The sequence below is a fragment of the Pan troglodytes genome, chromosome 22 (genome assembly GCF_028858775.2).
Source record: "Pan troglodytes isolate AG18354 chromosome 22, NHGRI_mPanTro3-v2.0_pri, whole genome shotgun sequence".
NCBI lineage: Eukaryota > Metazoa > Chordata > Mammalia > Primates > Hominidae > Pan > Pan troglodytes.
This window is the reverse complement of record NC_072420.2, coordinates 32,287,375-32,309,048: the sequence shown is the minus strand read 5'-3', so window position 1 is coordinate 32,309,048 and position 21,674 is coordinate 32,287,375.

Below are 21,674 nucleotides of genomic sequence, written 5' to 3'. Positions count from 1 at the left end.
AAAAAAAAAAAAAAGAAAAAAGAAAAAAGACAAGGTCTCACTATGTTACCCAGGTTGGACTCGAACTCCTGGGCTCTAGTGATCCACCCACCTCAGCTTCCCAAAGTACTGGGATTACAGGCATAAGCCACCACACCCCGCCTCTTCTCTTTTTATAAGGACCCATCCTATTCCAGAATGACCTTATCTTAACATACATTTTATTTACATATGCAATGGACCTATTTCCAAAAAAGGCCAAATTCACAGGTACCAGTCCCAAAATCTGTGTTGGTTTGCTAGGGCCACTGTGACACCATAAACTGAGTGGCTTAAGCAATAGCAATGTATTCTCGCACAGTCCTGGATGCCAGAAGTCCAACATCAAGATCCCAAGCTGGCTCCTCCAGAGGCTGTGAGGGAAGGATCTGTTCCAGGCCCCTCTCCTCGGCTTGTGTCAGATGGCTGCCTTCTCCCTGTGTCTCTTCATATCCTCTTCCCTCCGTGCATGTTAGAACTTCAACTTATGTTTTTGGGAGGCCCAATTCAACCCACAACAGTTGGCCACTTTGGGAGTGCTCTTGCAAGCCTAACGGGATATCCTGGTTGGTCGCAGTTGGGGAGGGGAATTTTCACAACATTTTATACAATAGTCTTTTTTTTTTTTTTTTGAGACAGAATCTCACTCTATCACCCAGGCTAGAGTGCAATGGTGAGATCTCGGCTGCCTGCAACCTCCGTCTCCCGGATTCAAGTGATTCTCCTGCCTCAGCCCCCTGAGTAGCTGGGATTACAGGCACCTGCCACCACGCCCGGCTAATTTCTGTATTTTTAGTAGACAGGGTTTCACCATGTTGGCCAGGCTGGTCTCGAACTCCTGACATCAGGTGATCTGCCCACCTCGGCCTCCCAAAGTGCTGGGATTACAGGCATGAGCCACCGTGCCCCACCTGTACAATAGTCTTTAAAAAAGAAAGATTTTCTATTCCTTTCTCTATTATGTAGGGAGCTGTCTTGAGCCTTAGTCATTTTTTATTCTCCATACATTTAACATAGTACAAAATAGGGCCTTAATAAAGGTCCATGGAGTTTACCGAGCCCCCCAGCAGCATGGGCAGTGCCTGGCACTTACAGCAGAGGTTGTGGTCGAGGCTGGTGAAATAGAGGTTGACGTCCGTATTACACAGACCAGATTCAAATCCTAAATTTGTTTTGTGATAACTCTGGTGGCCCTGAATTAACCCTCCAAGCCTCTATTTGCTCATCTGTAAAATGGAAACTCTCAGAGTATCTACCCTTTGTGGTTGCTATAAGGACAAAATGATGTAATGCACATATGGTGCTCAGCAGAGGGCCTGGCTCATGACAGGTGCCTCATGAACACTGCAGTTGGGCACTCAGGGAATGTGTGTTGACTTGAACCACACAGCAACACAATGTCCCCACTCTGGAAATATATTTACCTTCCAGCATTTCGGTTTGGATCGTAGAACATAGTGGGGTGCCTGGATTTCCCACACACACTTGCCCAGCCATAACACTCATTTGACAAGTTTCTCACGATGGCTGTGAATGTGAACATTGAAGGAAGGCTGCCTCTGGGGCTTTATTAACCTGAATTCAGTGATCATCTAAATGCAAGAGTTCATTTCCATGGTTGTAAACTTTGCCTTGAATTGTTTGACCTTGGATGTTGGGTCTTTGTTTCTGCATTTGTTTCACAACTCAATTTGGAGAGGAAAAAAAAGAAAAAAACAGAGGGAGGGAGAGCTACTTTGCAAGAGACACACCTTGTTCAAGACACATGGTAGAGTGGGTGGGTGGGTCCGCCTAACAGCTCCAAGAGAGGGTGGAGAACCTTTGTTCCCTAAACCTGCATCATGTCACAACACACAGTGAAGTGATTTGCAGCAGGATTCCACTGGTTGCGGCCAACTGAGGGGAGAGTGAGTTGACATTGTAGCTATTTACATTCTCAACCAAGGCTGTGCTGGCTCCTCCCCTGGCATCCCTGGGCCGATTCTGATGCACCTGGGTCAACAGAGACCCTGCAATAATTTTAGTGTCAGCCTGACATCTGTGATCCCAGCACTTTGGGAGGCCGAGGCGGGTGGATCACAAGGTCAGGAGTTTGAGACCAGCCTGGCCAACATGGTGAAACCTTGTCTCTACTAAAAATACAAAAATTAGCTGGGCATGGTGGCACGTGCGTGTAATCCCAGCTACTCAGGAGGCTGAGGCAGGAGAATTGCTTGAACCCAGGAGGCAGAGGTTGCAGTGAGCCGAGATTGTACCACTGTACTCCAGCCTGGGTGACAGAATGACACTCTGCGTCAAAAATAATAATAATAATAATAATTTAGGGTCAGCCCCAGATCCAAATGAATCGTGGTATTCAAAAGACAAAAGAATAAAGTCATGTGATCTACATGATGCAATGGGCTAAGGAGATTTGGCCAGTTGGACCAAAGGGCTTGGCATAACACACAGCTGGCTTCAGGCGCGGGCCGCCCCCACCTCTCCTGACCCCTAAAAAGACCTTCATTGCTTCCAGGTAGAAGAAAGTGGCTTGAGCTTATAGAGGAGGAGGGTTTGCTACACTGGGTTGACTCTGAGGTTTCTTGGAAGTGTAGGGGACAGTGGGGAGTGGGGAAAAGATGATTGACAGGACAAGATAAATAGAGCTAGTTGATCCGGATCCTCTCACCTCACAATAATGGTGATAATAGTTAGCATTTCTGAGCTTTGGCTGTAAGACAGGCAGCGAATTAGGTGTTTGTCATGTTATCTCTGGTTCTCACAACTCTCAAGGTGGCTTTTATTTTATTTATTTATTATTATTTTCTGTAGAAACAAGGTCTTGCTATGTTGCCCACAGGCTGGTCTCCCACTGGTCTCAAGCGATCCTCCCACCTCAGCCTCCTACTAAAGTGCTGGAACTACAGGCATGAGCCACCTCGCCCAGCCTCCAAGGTGGTTTTTATTACACTCGTTCCATTTATCTATGACTGCATAACAAATGACTCAAACCACAGTGGGGGGAAGCCATAACTGCTTTATGATGCTCACGGCTTCTCTGGGTCAGGGTTTGGAAGGGGCTTGTGTCTGCTCCATGATGACTGAGCTGGGAAGACTTAGAGCACAGGAGAGGCCCAGTGGCTGGGGCCAGATCCATCCCGAGGTTCATCACCTCCATGCCTTGCAGCTGCTGCTGCCGCCGGCTGCACCCTCTGCCGGGGATGTCTGCAGCGCGCCTGCGTGAGGCCCCTCCACGGGACTGAGCTTCCTCACAGCATTGCAAGTTCCAAGAAGGAATGTCCCGGGAAAGGGAGCCAGATGCAAGCTGTACCGCCTTCTATAGACGTGGAAGTCACACAGCATCACTTCTACTCTTCCTGAGATTCAAGTTCACCTCTCTGCAGGAGGAGAGTTAAAGTGTCCTTGTAAGAAGAGCCCGTGGATGGGAGATGTTGTTGCGGTCACCGTTGGACATTTTTTCTGCCACGATTCTTGTTCGAATGGAAGGTAATGCAGACTCGAAGGGTTCCATGGACCACTTGAGGCCAGGTGTTTGAGATTAGCCTGGGTAACATAGCAAGACCCTGTCTCTATAAAACATTTAAAAACTAGCTGGGTGTGGTGGCACGCGCCTGTAGTCCCAGCTACTTGGGACACTGAGGTTGGAGGATTGCTTCAGCCCAGGAATTCAAGCAGTGAGCTATGATCATGCACTCCAATCTGGGCAACAGAGCAAGATCCTGTCTCAAAAGAAAGAAGGAAAGGAAGGAAGGAAGGAAGGGAGAAGAGGGAGGGAGGAAGGAAGGAAGGAAGGAAGGAAGAAGGGAGGGAGGGAGGGAGGGGAAGGGGAAGGGAGAAGGTTCAGCAGTTCCACAGCTGTTTTTGTTTTGTTTTGTTTGTTGAGACAGAGTCTCGCTCTGTCGCCCAGTCTGGAGTGCAGTGGTGCAATCTCGGCTCACTGCAACCTCTGCCTCCCGAGTTCAAGCAATTCTCCTGCCTCAGCCTCCTGAGTAGCTGGGATTACAGGTGCCTGCCACCACGCACAGCTAATTTTTTTGTATTTTTAGTAGACACAGGGTTTCATCATGTTGGCCAGGCTGGTTTTGAACTCCTGACCTCAAATCATCCACCCGCCTCGGCCTCCCAAAGTGCTGGGATTACAGGTGTGAGCCACCGCACCCGGCCGCAGTTCCACAGCTTTTAAGTGCCAGCTCTGGGATCTGCACTGGAGCCACTTGGGTTCAAGGCACTTTCCTATCCACATGACTGCACCCTGACACTGAAACCCCTGGTGCCTTTGGGTTTGCTTTGCATGTTACTTTCTCCCTTGTAATTGCCTCTAACCATCATTTCACTTCCTCTTGATCACTCTGATGTGCTTTGATTCTCTTTTATCATGTTTAAACCAATGGTCCCCAACCTTTTAGGCACCAGGGACCAGTTTCATGGGAGACAATTTTTCCATACATGGGGGTGGGAGGGATGGTTTTGGGATGACTTGAGCACATTCCATTTATTGTACACCTTATTTATATTGTGATTCCATTGTAATATATAATGAAATAATTATACAACCCACCGTAATGTAGAATCAGTGGGATCCCTGAGCTTGTCTTCCTGAAACTAGATGGTCCCCTCTGGGGGTCATGGGAGACAGTGACAGATCATCAGGCATTAGGTTCTCATAAGGAGTGTGCAACCTAGATCTATGCCTTGCATTTGCAGTTGACAGTAGGGTTCATGCTCCTATGGGAATCTAATGCTGCCGCTCATCTGACAGGAGGCAGAGCTCACATGGTAATACGAACGATGAGGAGCGGCTGTAAATACAGATAAAGCTTCACTCACTGTTCCACGACTTACCTCCTGCCATGTGGCCTGGTTCCTAATAGGCCACAGAATGGTACCTGGCAGGTGCTGCTGCTGCCCAGGGGATGGGGACACCTGCTATAAACCGTTTGTTTTCAAACTTCATTTCTGCCAATAAACAAAGCACAGTTGTGACTCCATATGCAGCATGCTCCCTCTGGGATCCCAGATCACATGCTCTGATGAGGGGGCTCCCGGGATGTGCCATGGGGCTGACATCAATCCTACCCTTTTCTCTTCCATCCCCAAAGCCCTCAGGAACACAAGCAGGGAGAGGGAACTTTTATTGGGATAAGACTGCAATCCACATTAAATATACAGGAAGCAAATCCTTACCACGTTGACTGCTTAAATACTTTTTCTAATAATTATAAGCAGCCAACTTTGTAACTGGTGGAAGCACCATGGTTTGAGCCCAGAGCTTAAGATAATCAGATATGGGCTGGGGGTGGTGGCTCACACCTATAATCCCAGCACTTTGGGAGTTCGAGGTGGGTGGATCACCTAAGGTCAGGAGTTTGAGACCAACCTAGCCAACAGGGTGAAACCCCATCTTCACTAAAAATACAAAAATTAGCCAGGCTTGGTGGCATGTGCCTGTAATCCCAGCCATTGCACTCTGCACTCCAGCCTGGGTGACAGAGTAAGACTCTGTCTCAAAAAAAAAAAAAAAAAAAAAGAAAAGAAAAGAAAAAAAGACAATCAGATATGGTAGCCTCACTAGGTCAACAGGTAAATTCTCTTTCTCTAAATCCCACTTACAACCATCCCTATATTGGTTCTTCTGTTGTGCACACATCTTACAGCTTTTCCTCATTAAAAACTGTGGATCTTTTATGGTATACAGTGTGCCTCTAACCTCCTTCTATTCCCTCATCTTCAGCCCAGCATCCCTGTCCCCTCCTGGCTATGTCATTCCTTTGTCCTCTGCCACTTGAAGTCTCTATAAGCTCTTTCATTGAGTCTTTCCTGCCTGTTCGCATCCTCCAAGGCTAAGAGCCCCCTCAATAGGCTCTTAATGCATAACAAGTTCTCAGAGATCGGCTGTTTCAGCCGCAGTGACCAAACTCGGGGGTCTGATGTTTTCATCTGCTTGGGCTACCATAACAAAACAACAGGCTGGGTGGCTTCAACAACAGGAATGTATTTGTCACAGTTCTGGAGGCTGGAAGTCTGCGATCAGGGTGCCAGCACGGTCAGGTTCTGGTGGGGGCACTCCTCCTGGCTTGCCGTGTGCTGATGTGGCCTTTCCTCAGTGTGTGTTGGAGCAGGAGAGAGAGTGCATGCAAGCTCCTGGGGTTTCTTCTTATAAGGATGCTAATCCCATCAAGAGAGGCCCACCCTCATGACCTCAACTGAACCTCATCACCTCCCAAAGGCTCCATCTCCAAATACCATCATATTGTGGGTAAAGATGGGGAGGGGGCACAATTCAGTTCAGAGCACCGGTGGACACATTTTAGGAGCCCACCACTAGCTTTTAAGCTTCACTGCCATCTTACCTAGGGCTCTAGGGCACTGCAAATGCGGAAAAAACAATCAACTGTTCACAAGAGATGTCTATTAGAATTTCCCATTTCTTTTATGGTAGGTGGAGTAGTGAGGGCTTGGGAGACAGACTTCCTGGGGTTTGAATCCTAGTTTTTCTATTTACTAGCTGTGTGACTTTGGGCATATAGCTCAACCTCTCTGTGCTAATAACAATACCTACCTTATAAGATAGTTGGGGGAGATTATATGCCATAAATCAGGTAAAGCATTAGCATTCAGTCTTTTAAATAATGTTAACTATTTATTAGTCTTCCTATTTAATGATACAAGTGAGCCATTTTTCCTGTCAAAAAAAATAGAACATGTGATACTAAAAGAGAAATGTGAGCTGGGCGCGGTGGCTCACACCTGTAATCCCAGCAGTTTGTGAGGCGGAGGCACGTGGATCACCTGAGGTCAGGAGTTCAAGACCAGCCTGGCCAACATGGAGAAACCCCCGTCTCTACAAAAATACAAAAGTTAGCCGGGCATGATGGTGGTGCCTATAATCCCAGCTACTCAGGAGGCTGAGGCGGGAGAATTGCTCGAATCCAGGAGGAAGAGGTTGCAGTGAGCCGAGATCATGCCATTGCACTCCAGCCTGGGCGACAAAGCAAGACTCCATCTCAAAAAAAAAGAAAAAAAAAAAAAGGAGAGAGAGAGAAATGTGGAAAAGGAAAAAGAAAGGGAAGGATTTGAATGGGAGTTGGGATGAGTTTGGAAAAAGGTACCCACAGTTTGCAGCCCAGCAGAAACAGAATGTAATTCACAAATGAAAGCCACAAATGTAAGCCATATATGCAATTTAAAATTTTCCAGTAACCACATTTAAAAAGTAAAAAGAGACAGGTGAAATTAATTCTAGTAATATATTTTATTTAACCCCATTTATTTAGTTCTGTATGATAACTCACTATATGGTATATTTAAGATAACCCAATACAGTGACTACTGTACAAAATAACCTAAAATTATTAAAGTGACTTTTACATTCCTTTTTCATCCTGAGTCTTTGCCATCTGGTGTGGGTTTTACGCTTATAGCACATCTTAAATCAGACTAGCCATGTTTCAAGTGCTTAATGGCCACCTGTGGCCAGTGGCTATCATTGGACAGCGCAGGTCTAGTTTCAGACATTCATTCTTATTTCTCTGGGTATCTGCCAAGATTTGCAAGCCCTATACAGAGAATATTTTTAGCAGCTGTTAACAAATCGAGGCTCCAGGCAGCAACCACCTATCCTGCTGTAGCGGGACCCACCCCTTGCCACGCGTCTCCTGTTTTCCTTTAAGGTGTTAGAGCACTTCATTTCACCTCCCACTCGAGGGCTGATATTTAAGGGCCTGTTTTGGTTCCATCCTTAGATTTGAATTCATGTAACCCATGGCAACAGTGAGGCTCCTGAAGCTGATCGTGATGTTTAGTTCCCACAATGCTGAGTTGAGAGTTAGGGGGAAAAAGCACTTGTCTGTAGCTTGGAAAGTGACAGCAGGGTCACAGGGAGACTTTGTTTTGGCAAACTGGATGGCGTTGTTTTTGTTATCCACGTATCCTCTGAGAAACATGTGACTCCTTCCTTCTCTGGACCTTTGTTAGCAGAATGAGATCCTTAGAGCAGAGTTGACCGAGCCAGGATCTGGGGGTTGAGTTCTATAGGGGCGACTTGGCTGCATACAGAGAAACAATGTTTTCTCAGTCACCGCCTCCATTACCCACCCAGGTCAGCCTCAAGAATGTGCTTTTAGGATTACTCCTGGGGGATGGCTTGAATGCCAGGTTTGGGCACAGGGCCACTGCACAACTCTAGGAGGTGCCGCTTGCATTTTATTCCATAGAGATTGGTGCCCCTGGACTATGTACCTTCATGCTCCAAATAGGTCAAATACTGTTTGGTAACAATACTAAGACAGTGTTTGCTTTTTTCACTCTCATTCACTCATGAGTGTGTAGTGGAGTTTTCCAGAGGTTGTCCAACGTGATGATGTTTTTGTTCTGACAGCCAATGAATGTGTGCTGATGTATTCTTGTGTTTTACATTTTTCATGGTTTTATGTATACAATGAGAAAGGTGCCCCCAGTCCCAGTTGTAACCTGGCATCCCTGTTTAATGAGGTAATTTGGAAGTCAGGAGACCCAGTTCTAATCCCAGCTCCACTGATATCTAGTTGGGGGACCTCTCTGAGGCCCTTACCTCATCATAAATAGTGGATCAGATCAGATCATTTGGATTGCTGGGATTCTTCAGGTTCTAGAGCACTCGATTCTCTATGTACTTTTTTTCTTTTTTTAAGAGACAGGGTCTTGCTCTGTGCCCCATGCTGAACCATAGTGGCATGATCATAGCTCACTGCAGCCTCAAACTCCTGGGCTCAAGCCATCCTCTTGCCTTAGCCTCCTGAGTAGCTGGGAATACAGGCATGTGCCACCATGCCTGGCTAATTTAAAAATTTTATTTAGAGATGTGCTTTTGCTATGTTGCCCATGCTGGTCTTGAACTCCTGACCTCAATCTATGTACCTTTTTGAGAGCAAATGACCACCCTCAAGAAAACGTCTGAAAAGAGTATAGCTTAGTAGATAGCATCATCTTCACGTACAAAGAAGCCCTGTTTCCTCCGTACACACACCAAACTCAGTTCCTATAGGAATAGACTCAACACCCTTAGAAGGTCCTCTCAGACCCTTTCCCATCTCTAAACATGTCCCCTTCTCTGTCCCCTTACTCTTTGCTATAATTATAACATCTTCTCAAGATCTCAATACCACCCACTCTATGGCTTATATGGCTTTCTTCCAGCTGTTTCCTCTTTGTGGAAAGCCCTCTCCCCTCTTCATGTGGCAAACCCTCTACAGTCCCAACTCTGATGCTGCCTCCTCCAGGGAGGCCTCTCTGACTTATTCTGGCTAAATCAGGCAGATATAACTACACACATAACCCCATCCTTTTCTCTTACCACTGGATCCAAGACATCTAAGACATCATATTATTTCACCTAAAATGCTTGAAATATAGCTACTCCTTTTTTTTTTTTTTTTTGAGACAGAGTCTCCCTCTGTTGCCCAGTCTGGAGTGCAGGGGCATGATCTTGGCTCACTGCAACCTCCACCCACTGGGTTCAAGCAATTCTCCTGTCTCAGCTTCCCGAGTAGCTGGGACTACAGGTGTGCACCACCACACCAGGCTAATTTTTGTATTTTTGGTAGAGATGGGGTTTCACCATGTTGGCCAGGATGGTCTCCAACCCCTGACCTCAAGTGATCTGCTCTCCTCAGCCTCCCAAAGTGCTGGGATTACATGTGTGAGCCACTGTGCCCAGCCTGTTTTGGGGTTTTTGTTTGTTTGTTTGTTTTGTTTTTGAGATGGAGTCTCACTCTGTTGCCCAGGCTGGAGTGCAGTGGCAGGATCTTAGCTCACTGCAACCTCTGCCTCCCGGGTTCAAGCGATTCTCCTTCCTCAGCTTCCTGAGTAGCTGGGACTACAGGTGCATACCACTGCGCCTGGTTAATTTTTGCTTTTTTTTTTTTTTTTGAGATAGAGTCTTGCTCTCTCTCCCGGCTGGAGTGCAGTAGCACTATCTCTGCTCACTGCAACCTCAGCCTCTTGGGTTCCAGTGATCTCCTGCTTCAGCCTCTGGAGTAGCTAGGACTACAGGCATGCACCACCATGCCCAGCTAATTTTTTGTATTTCTAGTAGAGACGGAGTTTTACCATGTTGGCCAGGATGGTCTCGAACTCTTGACCTCGTGATCCACCCCCCCCCCCCCGCCCCCCACCCCTTGGCCTCCCAAAGTGCTGGGATTACAGGAATTTTTGCATTTTTAGTAGAGACATGGTGTCACCATGTTGGCCAGGCTGGTCTCAAACTTCTGACCTCAAGTGATCTGTCTGCCTCGGCCTCCCAAAGTGCTGGGATTACAGGCATGAGCCACCGTGCCTGGCCCCAGTCTGTTTTTTAATAGCAGTTTAACCTGTATCCAAACTAGTACCCTCAGTTTTCTATATCTTTTCTAAGTATCTCTTTTTCTTCTGCCAAATGTGGCAGAGAAGATACAGAAAATTGAGGATACTAGTTTGGATGTGGGTTAAGCTGCCATTACTAATTCTTGCCAAATTCTCCAACTGAATTATAAAACTCATCTGAACACTATTTTCCATATGGCCAACTACACCTGCTTTATTATTGGTACCTAGTTTTTCTCACCCCATCCTCCTGCTGTGGGGGGAGGGGGGGCAGAATGGTTGCTCCTCAGGCTGTCTGCACAATAACTACCCCCCAGGACTTCTTGAGTTGCAGCCTAGGTTTTCTGTATCCTGGGTCATCTTTCCCCACACGCAAGAGTTTTAATTGCTTTTTTGTTGCGCTGTAACTTACACAGAGTGCGCTAATATTAAATGTCTGGTTTGCTATGTTTACATATGTCCACACTTGTGTAACTGCTGACCAAATCAAATTTTAGGACATTGCCATCATCCTAGAAGCTCCCCCACCGCGTGCTGTGCCTGTTCATCCAGCAATCACCTCCATCCCCAAGGCCAACCATCATTCTGACTTCTGTGTGTGTGTGTGTATGTGTGTGTGTCACGCTCTCGTTCTGCTGCCCAAGCTGGAATGCAGTGGTGTGATCAAGACTCACTGTGGCCTCAACCTCCTGGTGCAATCTTCCCACCTCTGCCTCTCAACTAGCTGGGATTACAGGCATGCACCACCACCCCTGGCCAATTTTTTATTTTTATTTTTGTAGAGATGTTGTAGAGATGTTTTATTTTTATAGGGATGTCGCCCATGCTGATCTCAGACTCCTGGGCACTAGTGATGCTCCCACTTTGGACTCCTAAAATGTTGGCATTACAGTCATGAGCCACCATGCCCAGCCCATTCTGATTTCTGTTACCATAAATCAGTTTTTGTTTTTGTTTTTTTTTGAGACAGAGTCTCACTCTGTCGGCCGGGCTGGAGTGCAGTGTCACGATCTCGGCTCACTGCAACCTCTGCCTCGTGGGCTCAAGCAATTCTCCTGCCTCAGCCTCCCAAGTAGCTGGGATTACAAGGGTATGCCACCACACCCGGCTAATTTTTGTATTTTTAGTAGAGATGGGGGTTTCACTATGTTGGGGGTTTCACTGTGTTGAACTCCTGACCTCAGGTAATCCACCCGCCTCGGCCTCCCAAAGTGCTGAGATTACAGGCGTGAGCCACCATGCCCGGCCCATAAATCAGTTTTATAGGGCACTAGTCCCATTCATAAGGGCCCCACTCTTATGACTGTCAACCTAAATAAACAGAGGCTCTCCAAAAGAAAATTATGTTTACTTGGGAAAAGAGCATTACGATGGGCATATGCATGCCATAGTAAACTAGGTACGTATTCAGGGAGGTAAAAGAAAACAAAGGTTTTTAAAGGAAAAAGTGAAGAAGATTACATAATTGTTTTGAAATAATTATTCTTGGCTGCAAAGATCAGTAACAAAGGTGATGCCAGTACAAGGTTGGACACAGTTGCTGAGTAGATGTCCTTGCAAAAGTTTTTTGTTTTTGTGTTTTTTGTAGAGATGGATCACCCTATGTTGCCCAGGCTGGTCTCAAACTCCTGGGCTCAAGCAATCCTTCCTGCCTTGGCCTCCCAAAATGCTGAGATTACAGGTGAGCCACAGCGCCCAGTCACAAAAGTATTCTTTTGTGTGAGGTTATCATGGCCATTGTGCTAGGTTGTGAGTTTTGCAGTCTTTGTGATAGTTTCGTTACTAGACATATAAGCAAGAGAATCCTCTCTTCATGGTCTTCCCCGGCTCTATGTGCCAGGGGTTTTGTTTGTTGGTTTGTTTGTTTAGTTTTTTTTTAACATTAGTGAGTCCATTTTGATTCTGACTACTTCTCCCAAAAGGCCCCACCTTCTATTTTTTCTCTTTTATTTATTTATTTTTTTGAGACGGAGTCTCGCTCTGTCGCCCAGGCTGGAGTGCTGTGGCCCGATCTTGGCTCACTACAAACTCCGCTTCCCAGGTTCCCACCATTCTCCTGCCTCAGCCTCCCAAGTAGTTGGGACTACAGGCACCCACCACCATGCCCGGCTAATTTTTTGTGTTTTTAGTAGAGACGGGGTTTCACCATGTTAGCCAGGATGGTCTTGATCTCCTGACCTTGTGATCTGCCCTCCTAGACCTCCCAAAGTGCTGGGATTACAGGCGTGAGTCACCACGCCTGGCCCCCACCTTCTATTAAATAATGCCATCACCATGGGGGTTAGGATTTCAACATATGAATTTGGGAGGGAAACAAACATTCAGACCATAGCAGGATCCCCCTCTGTAGGAACTTCTTCAGCAACCAGAGCTTCTCTTGCTTGGTGAAGTAACCATCAGAACTTTCCCTTCACCATCAGAACCTAACCTTCCCTTCCCTCCCCTTCCCTCCCCTTCCCCTCCCCTTCCCCTCCCCTTTGCTTCCCCTTCCTTGTTGCTTTTCTTTACTTTACTTTTTTTTTTTTTTGACAGGGTCTTCCTCTGTTGCCCATACTGGAGTGCAGTGGTGTGATCTTGGCTCACTGAGACCTCCCGGGGTCACGCAATGCTCCCACTTCAGCCTCCCAAGTAGCTGGGACCACAGGCATGCACCACCATATCTGGCTTTTTTTTTTTTTTTTTTTTTTTTTTTTGAGAGATGGTGTTTTGCCATACTGCCCAGGCTGGTCTTGAACTCTTGAGCTCAAGTGATTCTCCCACCTTGGCCTCCCAAAGTGCTGGGATTATAAGCGTGTGCCACTGCACCCAGTCAGAACTTACCATTTTCAGACATTTTGTTGATACATCCTGTCTGCTGTTGCCTGGTCTCCCACGATCTTTGATCATTATACTTTATGTCTACTACAGAGTTGTTAGGCTTGATTTTCCAACTTAAAAAGCAAAACCTCCCCAGGTGCTTAAACAACTCTTCAAAATCTAATAAATCAAACTTCCAATACTGAAATCTCTTAAAAGACCAATATTATTTATCAACATATTCCATTTCTCTATCTACGTATAGATATATATGTATATGTATATATGTGTTCAATCTGCCATGTTTATTTGGAAGTCCTTCTGATGTTACAGCCCTTCACACATTTGAACATGTCTTCCCCAGATTTGAAGATCTCACCTCCATCTCTTCCCCAGCTCAGCAAGCTCATTTTCTTCCATGGTCCTCATGGGACATTATCATCACAGCCTCAGCACATTGTCACCTGCAGGATAGCTCTTCAGATGAACTCTTCAGAAAGTCTATTTCTCTCTTCTCTTCAGAAAGTCTATTTCTCTCTTTTTTTTTTCTGAGACAGAGTCCCATGCTGGAGTGCAATGGCGCAATCTCAGCTCACTGCAACCTCCGCCTCCTGGGTTCAAGCAATTCTCCTGCCTCAGCCTCCTGAGTAGCTGGGATGACAGTCACCTGCCACCACCCCCAGCTAATTTTTGTATTTTTAGTAGAGATGGGGTTTCACCATGTTGGCCAGGCTGGTCTTGAACTTCTGACCTCAGATGATCCACCCACCTCGGCCTCCCAAAGTGCTGGGATTACAGGTGTGAGCCACCATGCCCGGCCTTGATTGCCTTTCTTTTAGCTCTTTTAAGATACCTTAATGTCCTGCCATCTGACACTTCCATCCCATCAACTCTTTCACATTCCTGTGTGATTCTTTCTCAACCCCTTTTAATTTTAGCACCTGATTTTGGTGGCTGAGATTCTGCATTAAGGTTGCTGCTGTCTTCATTCACCTTTTCAGGCCCTGGCTGAATTTTGTATTCTTTTCATGGTCTCTCCATCCAGCAGGGCCACCGCTCACCTGACTGGAGTCTATCTGGCTTTCCTTCCTGACACTCAAGTCATGCTAATGACATAGATGTGGCCTGAGCAAAGGACGGGGGGGATTTTTCTTCTCTTGCTTGGATCAGCTTTGTTCATCAAAGCCCACACTATGCTACGTTTGAGTTGAGTAGGGGCGCTAAGTCATCCTATTGGCACAGATTGAGATTGTAGTAACCTGAACATTCTAGACCAACAACCTCTTTCCATAGTATCAGTTATTTTTATGCACTTGGTATTCTGTGGACCAGAATGTACATTTATCCTGATTAAATTTCTTTTTTTTCCGATTAAATTTCAATTGTTAGATTTCATCCATTGTTCTAGCCTACCAAGGTATTTACCAATCTTAATTCAATCTTGGCAGGCATTTACCAATACCTTAATTCAATCTCTCAGGATAGCGTTGATCTCTCCAAGGTCCTGATAAGCCATCATCTCAGCATTCAGAATGACAATGCAGGACAGAAATAGACCAGCACGGTGGACGGTGCCTTTTGGTACCGACCACTGCTGTTTTGTTCAGATAAAGAAAGAACAGTTGGTGGAAGGAGGCCCAATCAAGGATTTGGTATTTAAAGGATAAACTCCTGGATCCATTTTTCTTATACTTCTGGCTTCCAATTAAAGGACTTATTTCCTGGACCTGCTCCCCCAAAGTCCATGGGCCAGAGATGGGGAACCTAAAGGAAAGTTTCAAATGTGAGGTTTTTTTTGAGAGGGCTCGGATATATTTAAAGTGGGAGAGGTGGCTTTCTGTTCATTTATTTTGACTCCCCCTCCCCACCTCTCCTTTTTTTTTTTTTTTAGGTTGGAGACTTGCTTTGTTGCCCAGGCTGGAGTGCAGTGATGCAATCTCAGCTTACTGCAACCTCCGCCTCCTGCGTTCAAGTGAGTCTCCTGCCTCAGCCTCCCAAGTAGCTGGGATTACAGGCACGCACCCGGCTAAATTTTTTTTTTTTTTTTTTTTTTTTTTTTTTTTTTTTTGCATTTTTAGTAGAGATGGGGTTTTACCATGCTGGTCAGGCTGGTCTCAAATTCCTGACCTCAAGTGATCAGCCCACCTCAGCCTCCCAAAGTGCTGGGATTACAGACATGAGTCACTGTGCCCAGCCTCTTCTGACTCTCTTTTCTACCCCTAGAAGATAACTAGAAAGGCAGGCTTTTAGAGCTGCATTAGGAGTGAACAGAAATCTGCCACTTAATTGTCTAAATGGGGAAACTGAGGTGCAGTGAAGTCAGGTTCCTGGGCTAGCCCACTCTGGAATAAGATGACAAAGCCAGGAGGGGACTCCAGTTCCATTGCTCTGCCCTGAGCTGTCTCAGTCAGGTAACCATGGCTGTATACCTGCCACCGCTTCCTAGAGGGTCACTGTGTCTCCAGAATCTGGGGGAAAACATTAGCTTCTTATTAAAACATATGAGGATAGTCCGGACTTGATGGCTCACACTGTAATCCCAGCTCTTTGGGAGGCCGAGGTGGGCGGATCACCTGAAGTCAGGAGTTTGAGAACAGCCTGACCAACGAGGTGAAACCCTGTCTCTACTAAAAATACAAAAATGAGTCGGGCATGGTGGGCACCTGTAATCCCCAGCTGCTTGAGAGGCTGAGGCAGGAGATCATTTGAACCTGGGAGGCAGGGTTGCAGTGAGCAGAGACAGCACCATTGCACTCCAGCCTGGACAACAAGAGCGAAACTCTGTCTCAAAAAAAAAAAGAAAAAGAAAAAGAAAAAAAGAAAAAATGTGCATTTACTAACTACTTGGGCCATGGATGCCAGATCCCCCAGAGAGTACAAAAGTCGATTCTTTTACTTTATGGAAGAGTTTTTAAGCAGAGAAGTAAGCCTTCAAATAGGCTCCACGAATGTATCAGCTCTATTTGTGGAGGTAGGTCTGTACCAAGTAGGAGAGGGAAACCATCCTCGTTTCCCTTGTGCTGTTATCATTATTATTTGTTATTTGTAGGTGTGACCAGGGCACAGAATATAAAAGAAAACACTTAAGAAGCCTCTGTGAGGTTACGGGTCTGGTTACTGAGACCTCTCTATAATATGCAGATTTGGCTGGGCGCAGTGGCTCACGCCTGTAATCCCAGCACTTTGGGAGGCCAACATGGGCGCATCGCCTGGGGTCAGGAGTTCGAGACCAACCTGGCCAACATGGTGAAACCCGTCTCTACTAAAAAAACAAAAATTAGCCAGACGTGGTGGCAGGCACTTGTAATCCCAGCTACTTGGGAGGCTGAGGCAGGAGAATTGCTGAAACCTAGGAGGCAGAGGTTGCAGTGAGCCGAGATTGTGCCACTGCACTCCAGCCTGGGGGACAGAGAGAGACCTTGTCTCAAAAAAAAAAAAAAAAAAAGCATATTCATTCACTTTAGCTTTCTGAGGATATTGGTCAGTCCTTCCCAAGAAGCCGGCTGCATGATGGACCCTCATTTCCATTGCCTGTGGACTGGCTTTACTATCTGTAATTAACAGTGAGGAACTTCGTGGATGGTATTCTTTTGTAGGCATGAATTTCTAACCGAAGAACATCTTTCAGCTCTCAGCATTGTTCATCTGAATGTTGCTATGAGACTGCGGCTATTTATTCCTCTAAAGATCTCTTGCGTGGCTCTGGTGACAGAGTGTATTTTTCATAGCTACGCAGTCTTTCTTCTTATGTAAAAAAGAAATAGGAGATTCTTGCCATTTATTTAACATCGCCTATGAATACATAAGAATATTAGATGGGGGTGGACACCAGAGGTCTTGGGAGAGTAGAGGCTCTTTCAACTGTTTAATTTCTGTTTTATTCCGATGACGTGGTAGAAAGTTGATTTGCCTTGAAGAATCAAAGACCATCAAGCTCTCAGTGAATGTTCCAATAATGTGCTTAAACAGTTAAAAATAGATATGTTTTGGAATAATAATAATCAATGGGTTTGGAATAATAATAATACATGGGCTTTAGAGTAAATAGGCTATAAATATTCTTATCAACCAATACTATGGGGGATATGTATCTCACAATAGAGAGGCGTGGTTTCACCTGCCTATTAACCTTCTTTTCAGCTTGAAAATGTCAGTTTTCTTTTTCTTTCTTTTTTTTTAAAATAGAGTTTCACTCTGTCGCCCAGGCTGGAGTGCAGTGGCATGATCTTGCCTCACTGCAACCCCCGCCTCCCAGGCTCAAGCGATTCTCCTGCCTCAGCCTCCCAAGTAGCTGGGATTACAGGTGCCCACCACCACATCTGGCTAATTTTTGTATTTTGTAGTAGAGACAGTGCTTCACCATGTTGGCCAGGCTGGTCTCAAACTCCTGACCTCAGGTGATCCGCCCACCTCAGTCTCCCAAAATGCCGGGATTACAGGTGTGAGCCACCACACCCTGTTGAAAACCTCAATTTTCCTCTGGGGATTTACCCCTCTCTCAGGGTGATAGTCAAAATCTGCAACAACTGGAATGACTTGGGCATGACCACATTCAACCAACCAGAATGGATGCTCAACCCTGCCTTCCTCCGCAGATACACTTTTGGGGAGTCCTGAAATCAGAATGTCCTGCCCTTCTTTATCCAAAGGCTGGACATGAACCAAGTGAGGCCTAACAGACTCTCTATCCCCAGAATTTGTATACTGATCAGTGACACAGGCAGGGCTGAAAACAATTGTCCCAAAGGTGTTGCCCTGGAAACACCAGCTTCCTGGACACCTAATACCGTTTCCTGTCCTTTGTGAGATGTCGTTGTTCAGCTTGTATTGTTTTTCTATAAGCCACCACCATATCCATCTAATACATTTCCTTTGTTTATTTCTTTTTTGCTTATATTACCTAGAATCTATTTCTATTACAAACAAGGCAACAGAAATGAATGTATCAGGTGTTTGTGGGGAGAGCACCAGTCCTGCTTCCCTTGTGCTGTTATTATTATTATTGTTATTGTTATTATTATTATTGAGATGGATTCTCGCTCTGTGGCCCAGACAGGAGTACAGTGGTGCAAATTCAGCTCACTGCAACCTCCGCCTCCCGGGTTCAAGTGATTCTCTTGCCTCAGCCTCCTGAGTAGCTGGGACTACAGGTGCGTGCCACCATGCCCAACTAATTTTTGTATTTTTAGTAGAGACGGGGTTTCACTGTTGGCCAGGCTGGTCTCGAACTCCTGACTTCGTGATCCACCTGCCTCGGCCTCCTAAAGTGTTAGGATTACAGGAGTGAGCCACTGCGCCTGGCCGTGCTATTATTATTATTTGTTATTTGTAGGTATGACCAGTACACAGAACATTTAAAAAAAGCACAAAAACACTTCTAAGAAACCTTTGTATTTTGAAAAATACGATCTTAAAGCAAATTTTCTGTCATGGGAATCCTGTTTTCCTATCATTTTGTTACAGAATTGCAGGAATATTCCTCTGGGAGGAAAAATGTCTTCAATAGAATAAGTAGAAAACAGGATAAAAATGAAAATAAGAAAAACTGTTGTGGGGCGATGGGCCTGTTTATGCACTGGTGTAACAAAAGGCTTGGACCAGAAACAGCAGAAGTGCCAAGCTTTCTGTGAGTTGCTAGCCCTATGTGGAGCTAAAATTTTTTTTTCAGCCAGGCACAGTGGCTCATGCCTGTAATCCCAGCACTTCGGGAGGCTGATGTGGGTGGATTGCTTGAGCTCAGGAGTTCAAGACCAGTCTGGGTAACATGGTGAAACCTTGTCTCTACAAAAAATACAAAAATTAGCCAGGCGTGGTGGCTCGTGCCTGTGGTCCCAGCTACTTGGGAGGCTGAGGTGGGCAGATGGCTTGAGCCTGGGAGGCAGAGGTTGTAGTGAACTGGGATGGCACAATAACACTACCGTCTGGGTGACAGAGTGAGATTCTTGTCTCAAAAAAAGAAAAAAAAATTTTTTTCTTTGACATAGCTTCCTCCCTAGAGTCCCCCTTTGACGCTTAGTCACTAGATTAAGTCCTCTAGAACACTAGAACATGTTTCTTTCACTCTAAAGCACACACGAATCACTTGGAGGATCTCATGAAAATGTGGAGTCTGAGCCAGTGCCTGTATTCCCAGCAACTCAGGAGGCTGAGGCGGGAGGATTCCTTGAGCTTAGGAGTTTGAGACCAGCCTGGGTAACACAGCAAGACCTGGTCTCTAAAAAAAAAAATGTAGAGTCTGATCCCACATTTACAAGCTCCTAGTGATCCCGACACTGCAGGCCCTAGGACCAGACTTTGCACAGCAAGATTGAAGGTCAGGATTTCTCTCCAGCCTCAGCTTCCCAGGTACTCCACTCAGGGGTTCCAGACCATCTCCGTCTGTCTAGACTAGAACACACTTGTCACACCATGCCTAGCCAGCAGGTGTCATCAGAGTGCTCTGAGAGTCACACCAGATCAGATTTCTAAGGACCCTTGATATGTTTCAAAAAGATTCATGTATAGGAGCTGTAAGAATCTCCCAAGTAAGCATATTCCATAGCTTTGGGTTATAATTTGAACCCCCAAGCAAAGTGACCAGTGAGGGAGACTCTCACTAAGTATTTATTTTTATTTATTTATTTTTTTTTTGAGACGGAGTCTTGCTCTGTCACCCATGCTGGAGTGCAGTGGCACGATCTCAGCTCACTACAAACTCCGCCTCTGGGTTCAAGCGATTCTCCTGCCTCAGCCTCCCAAGTAGCTGTGATTACAGGCATCTGCCACCACACCTGGCTAATTTTTGCATTTTTAGTAGAGACGGGGTTTCACCATGTTGGCCAGGATGGTCTGGATCTCCTGACCTCGTGATCTGCCCGCCTTGGCCTCCCAAAGTGCTGGGATTACAGGTGTGAGCCACCATGCCTGGCCGAATCTCACTAAGTATTTTTATAACTGTTTTTTTCTTTCTGATTTTAAAATCATCTGTCCATGCCGTACTGTGGAAATTTGGCTCTAGACATTTGTAATAGGTAAGAAGTGCTTTAGCAATGCTTGCTACAGTTCAATTTTTAGACAGCTTTCTCAAGCATTTATCTTATTGCTGGAAGAATCTTTGCTACTATTATTATTCCCACTTTACAAATGAGAAAACAAAGGCAGAGAGGAGGATGTAGTGATTAGTTCAGTGCAACAAAGATAGAGATGAGATTCAACCTCAAGCTTCTACTTATAAGTCTCTTCTTATCCTAGTGTTTATGGAGAAGGAAAAAGATGGCATTTAGGCTTTCTTTTGCAAAAAAACTTTATTCTTCTTACCCAGATTGAAAGTTAACTAATCTCTATAGGGGATAATGGTCTACACTTTAGGAGTTCCTGGGTTCCTGATCAAAGGCACTGGGATACTGATAGTTCTCAGCATAAATCCTCCCCAAATAAAATTACACACTTTGAATTGAATACAATGATCTGAGATGCAAGAGTTCTATAAACATTGTATTTATTCCTGTCCTACATATGGTATCAAAACCCCCTTACAAATTTTCTGGGGAGATTAGAAATTAGTGAAGAGGTAACTTTTTTTTGTTTTTTGTTTTTTTTTGAGACGGAGTCTAGCTCTGTAACCCAGGCTGGAGTGCAGTGGCGTGATCTCGGCTCACTGCAACCTCCGCCTCCCGGGTTTAAGTGATTCTCCTGCCTCAGCCTCCTGAGTAGCTGGGACTACAGGCATGCACCACCACGCCCAGCTGATTTTTTTTTGTATTTTTAGTAGAGACAGGGTTTCACTATGTTGGTCAGGATGGTCTCGATCTCTTGACCTCATGATCCACCCGCCTCAGCCTCCCGAAGTGCTGGGATTATAGGCATGAGCCACTGTGCCCGGCCGTGAAGAGGTAACATTTTGAGTGTATTAAAACAAAGGCTTTCATGGTGCCTGAGTGGAGGGGCATTTAGGGGAATTGATATGTCATCTTTGAGAACCTGCTGCAGGTTTTGCAACCCCAGTAATCTCCTCCCATGCCCCACACTCATCAAATCTGGAAGAAAGAGACCACTGTCATCATCAAGGCCAAGAAGAGCAGATTTGTGAGCATCCAATCTCAGGGCAGGAGGGGCTGCTGTGGGTGACTGCTAATGCCTTTTCTAGCTCCAGGCACCTCAAGACCATCGACTTCAAGCATTTTGCAAAATGGGTTATATGGGGTATTAATATGGAGAATTGGGGAAAAAATGTTGCTATGGTCAAATACATTTGAGAAACTGGTTGAAATGAAGGCACACACGTTTCTTGCTTTCAGCAGGGCTTTCTGGAGCAGTTCATGCGCATTTTGAATCTTCAATGAAGGGATGGGGAAATGTGCCCCACTTCCTAGAGATGAGATTAAGGAATCTTTTGTTTTTGGAATATCTGGAGTTTACAGAACACCTTCTGAAAATCCTGATCTAATTTATTAGAGCCAGCTTCATGGGCATGTGACCTCCATGGTTGCACAGGGCCCCACAGTTGGTTTAATGCTGTGCTGCTGCTGCCTCCAAATTTTGAG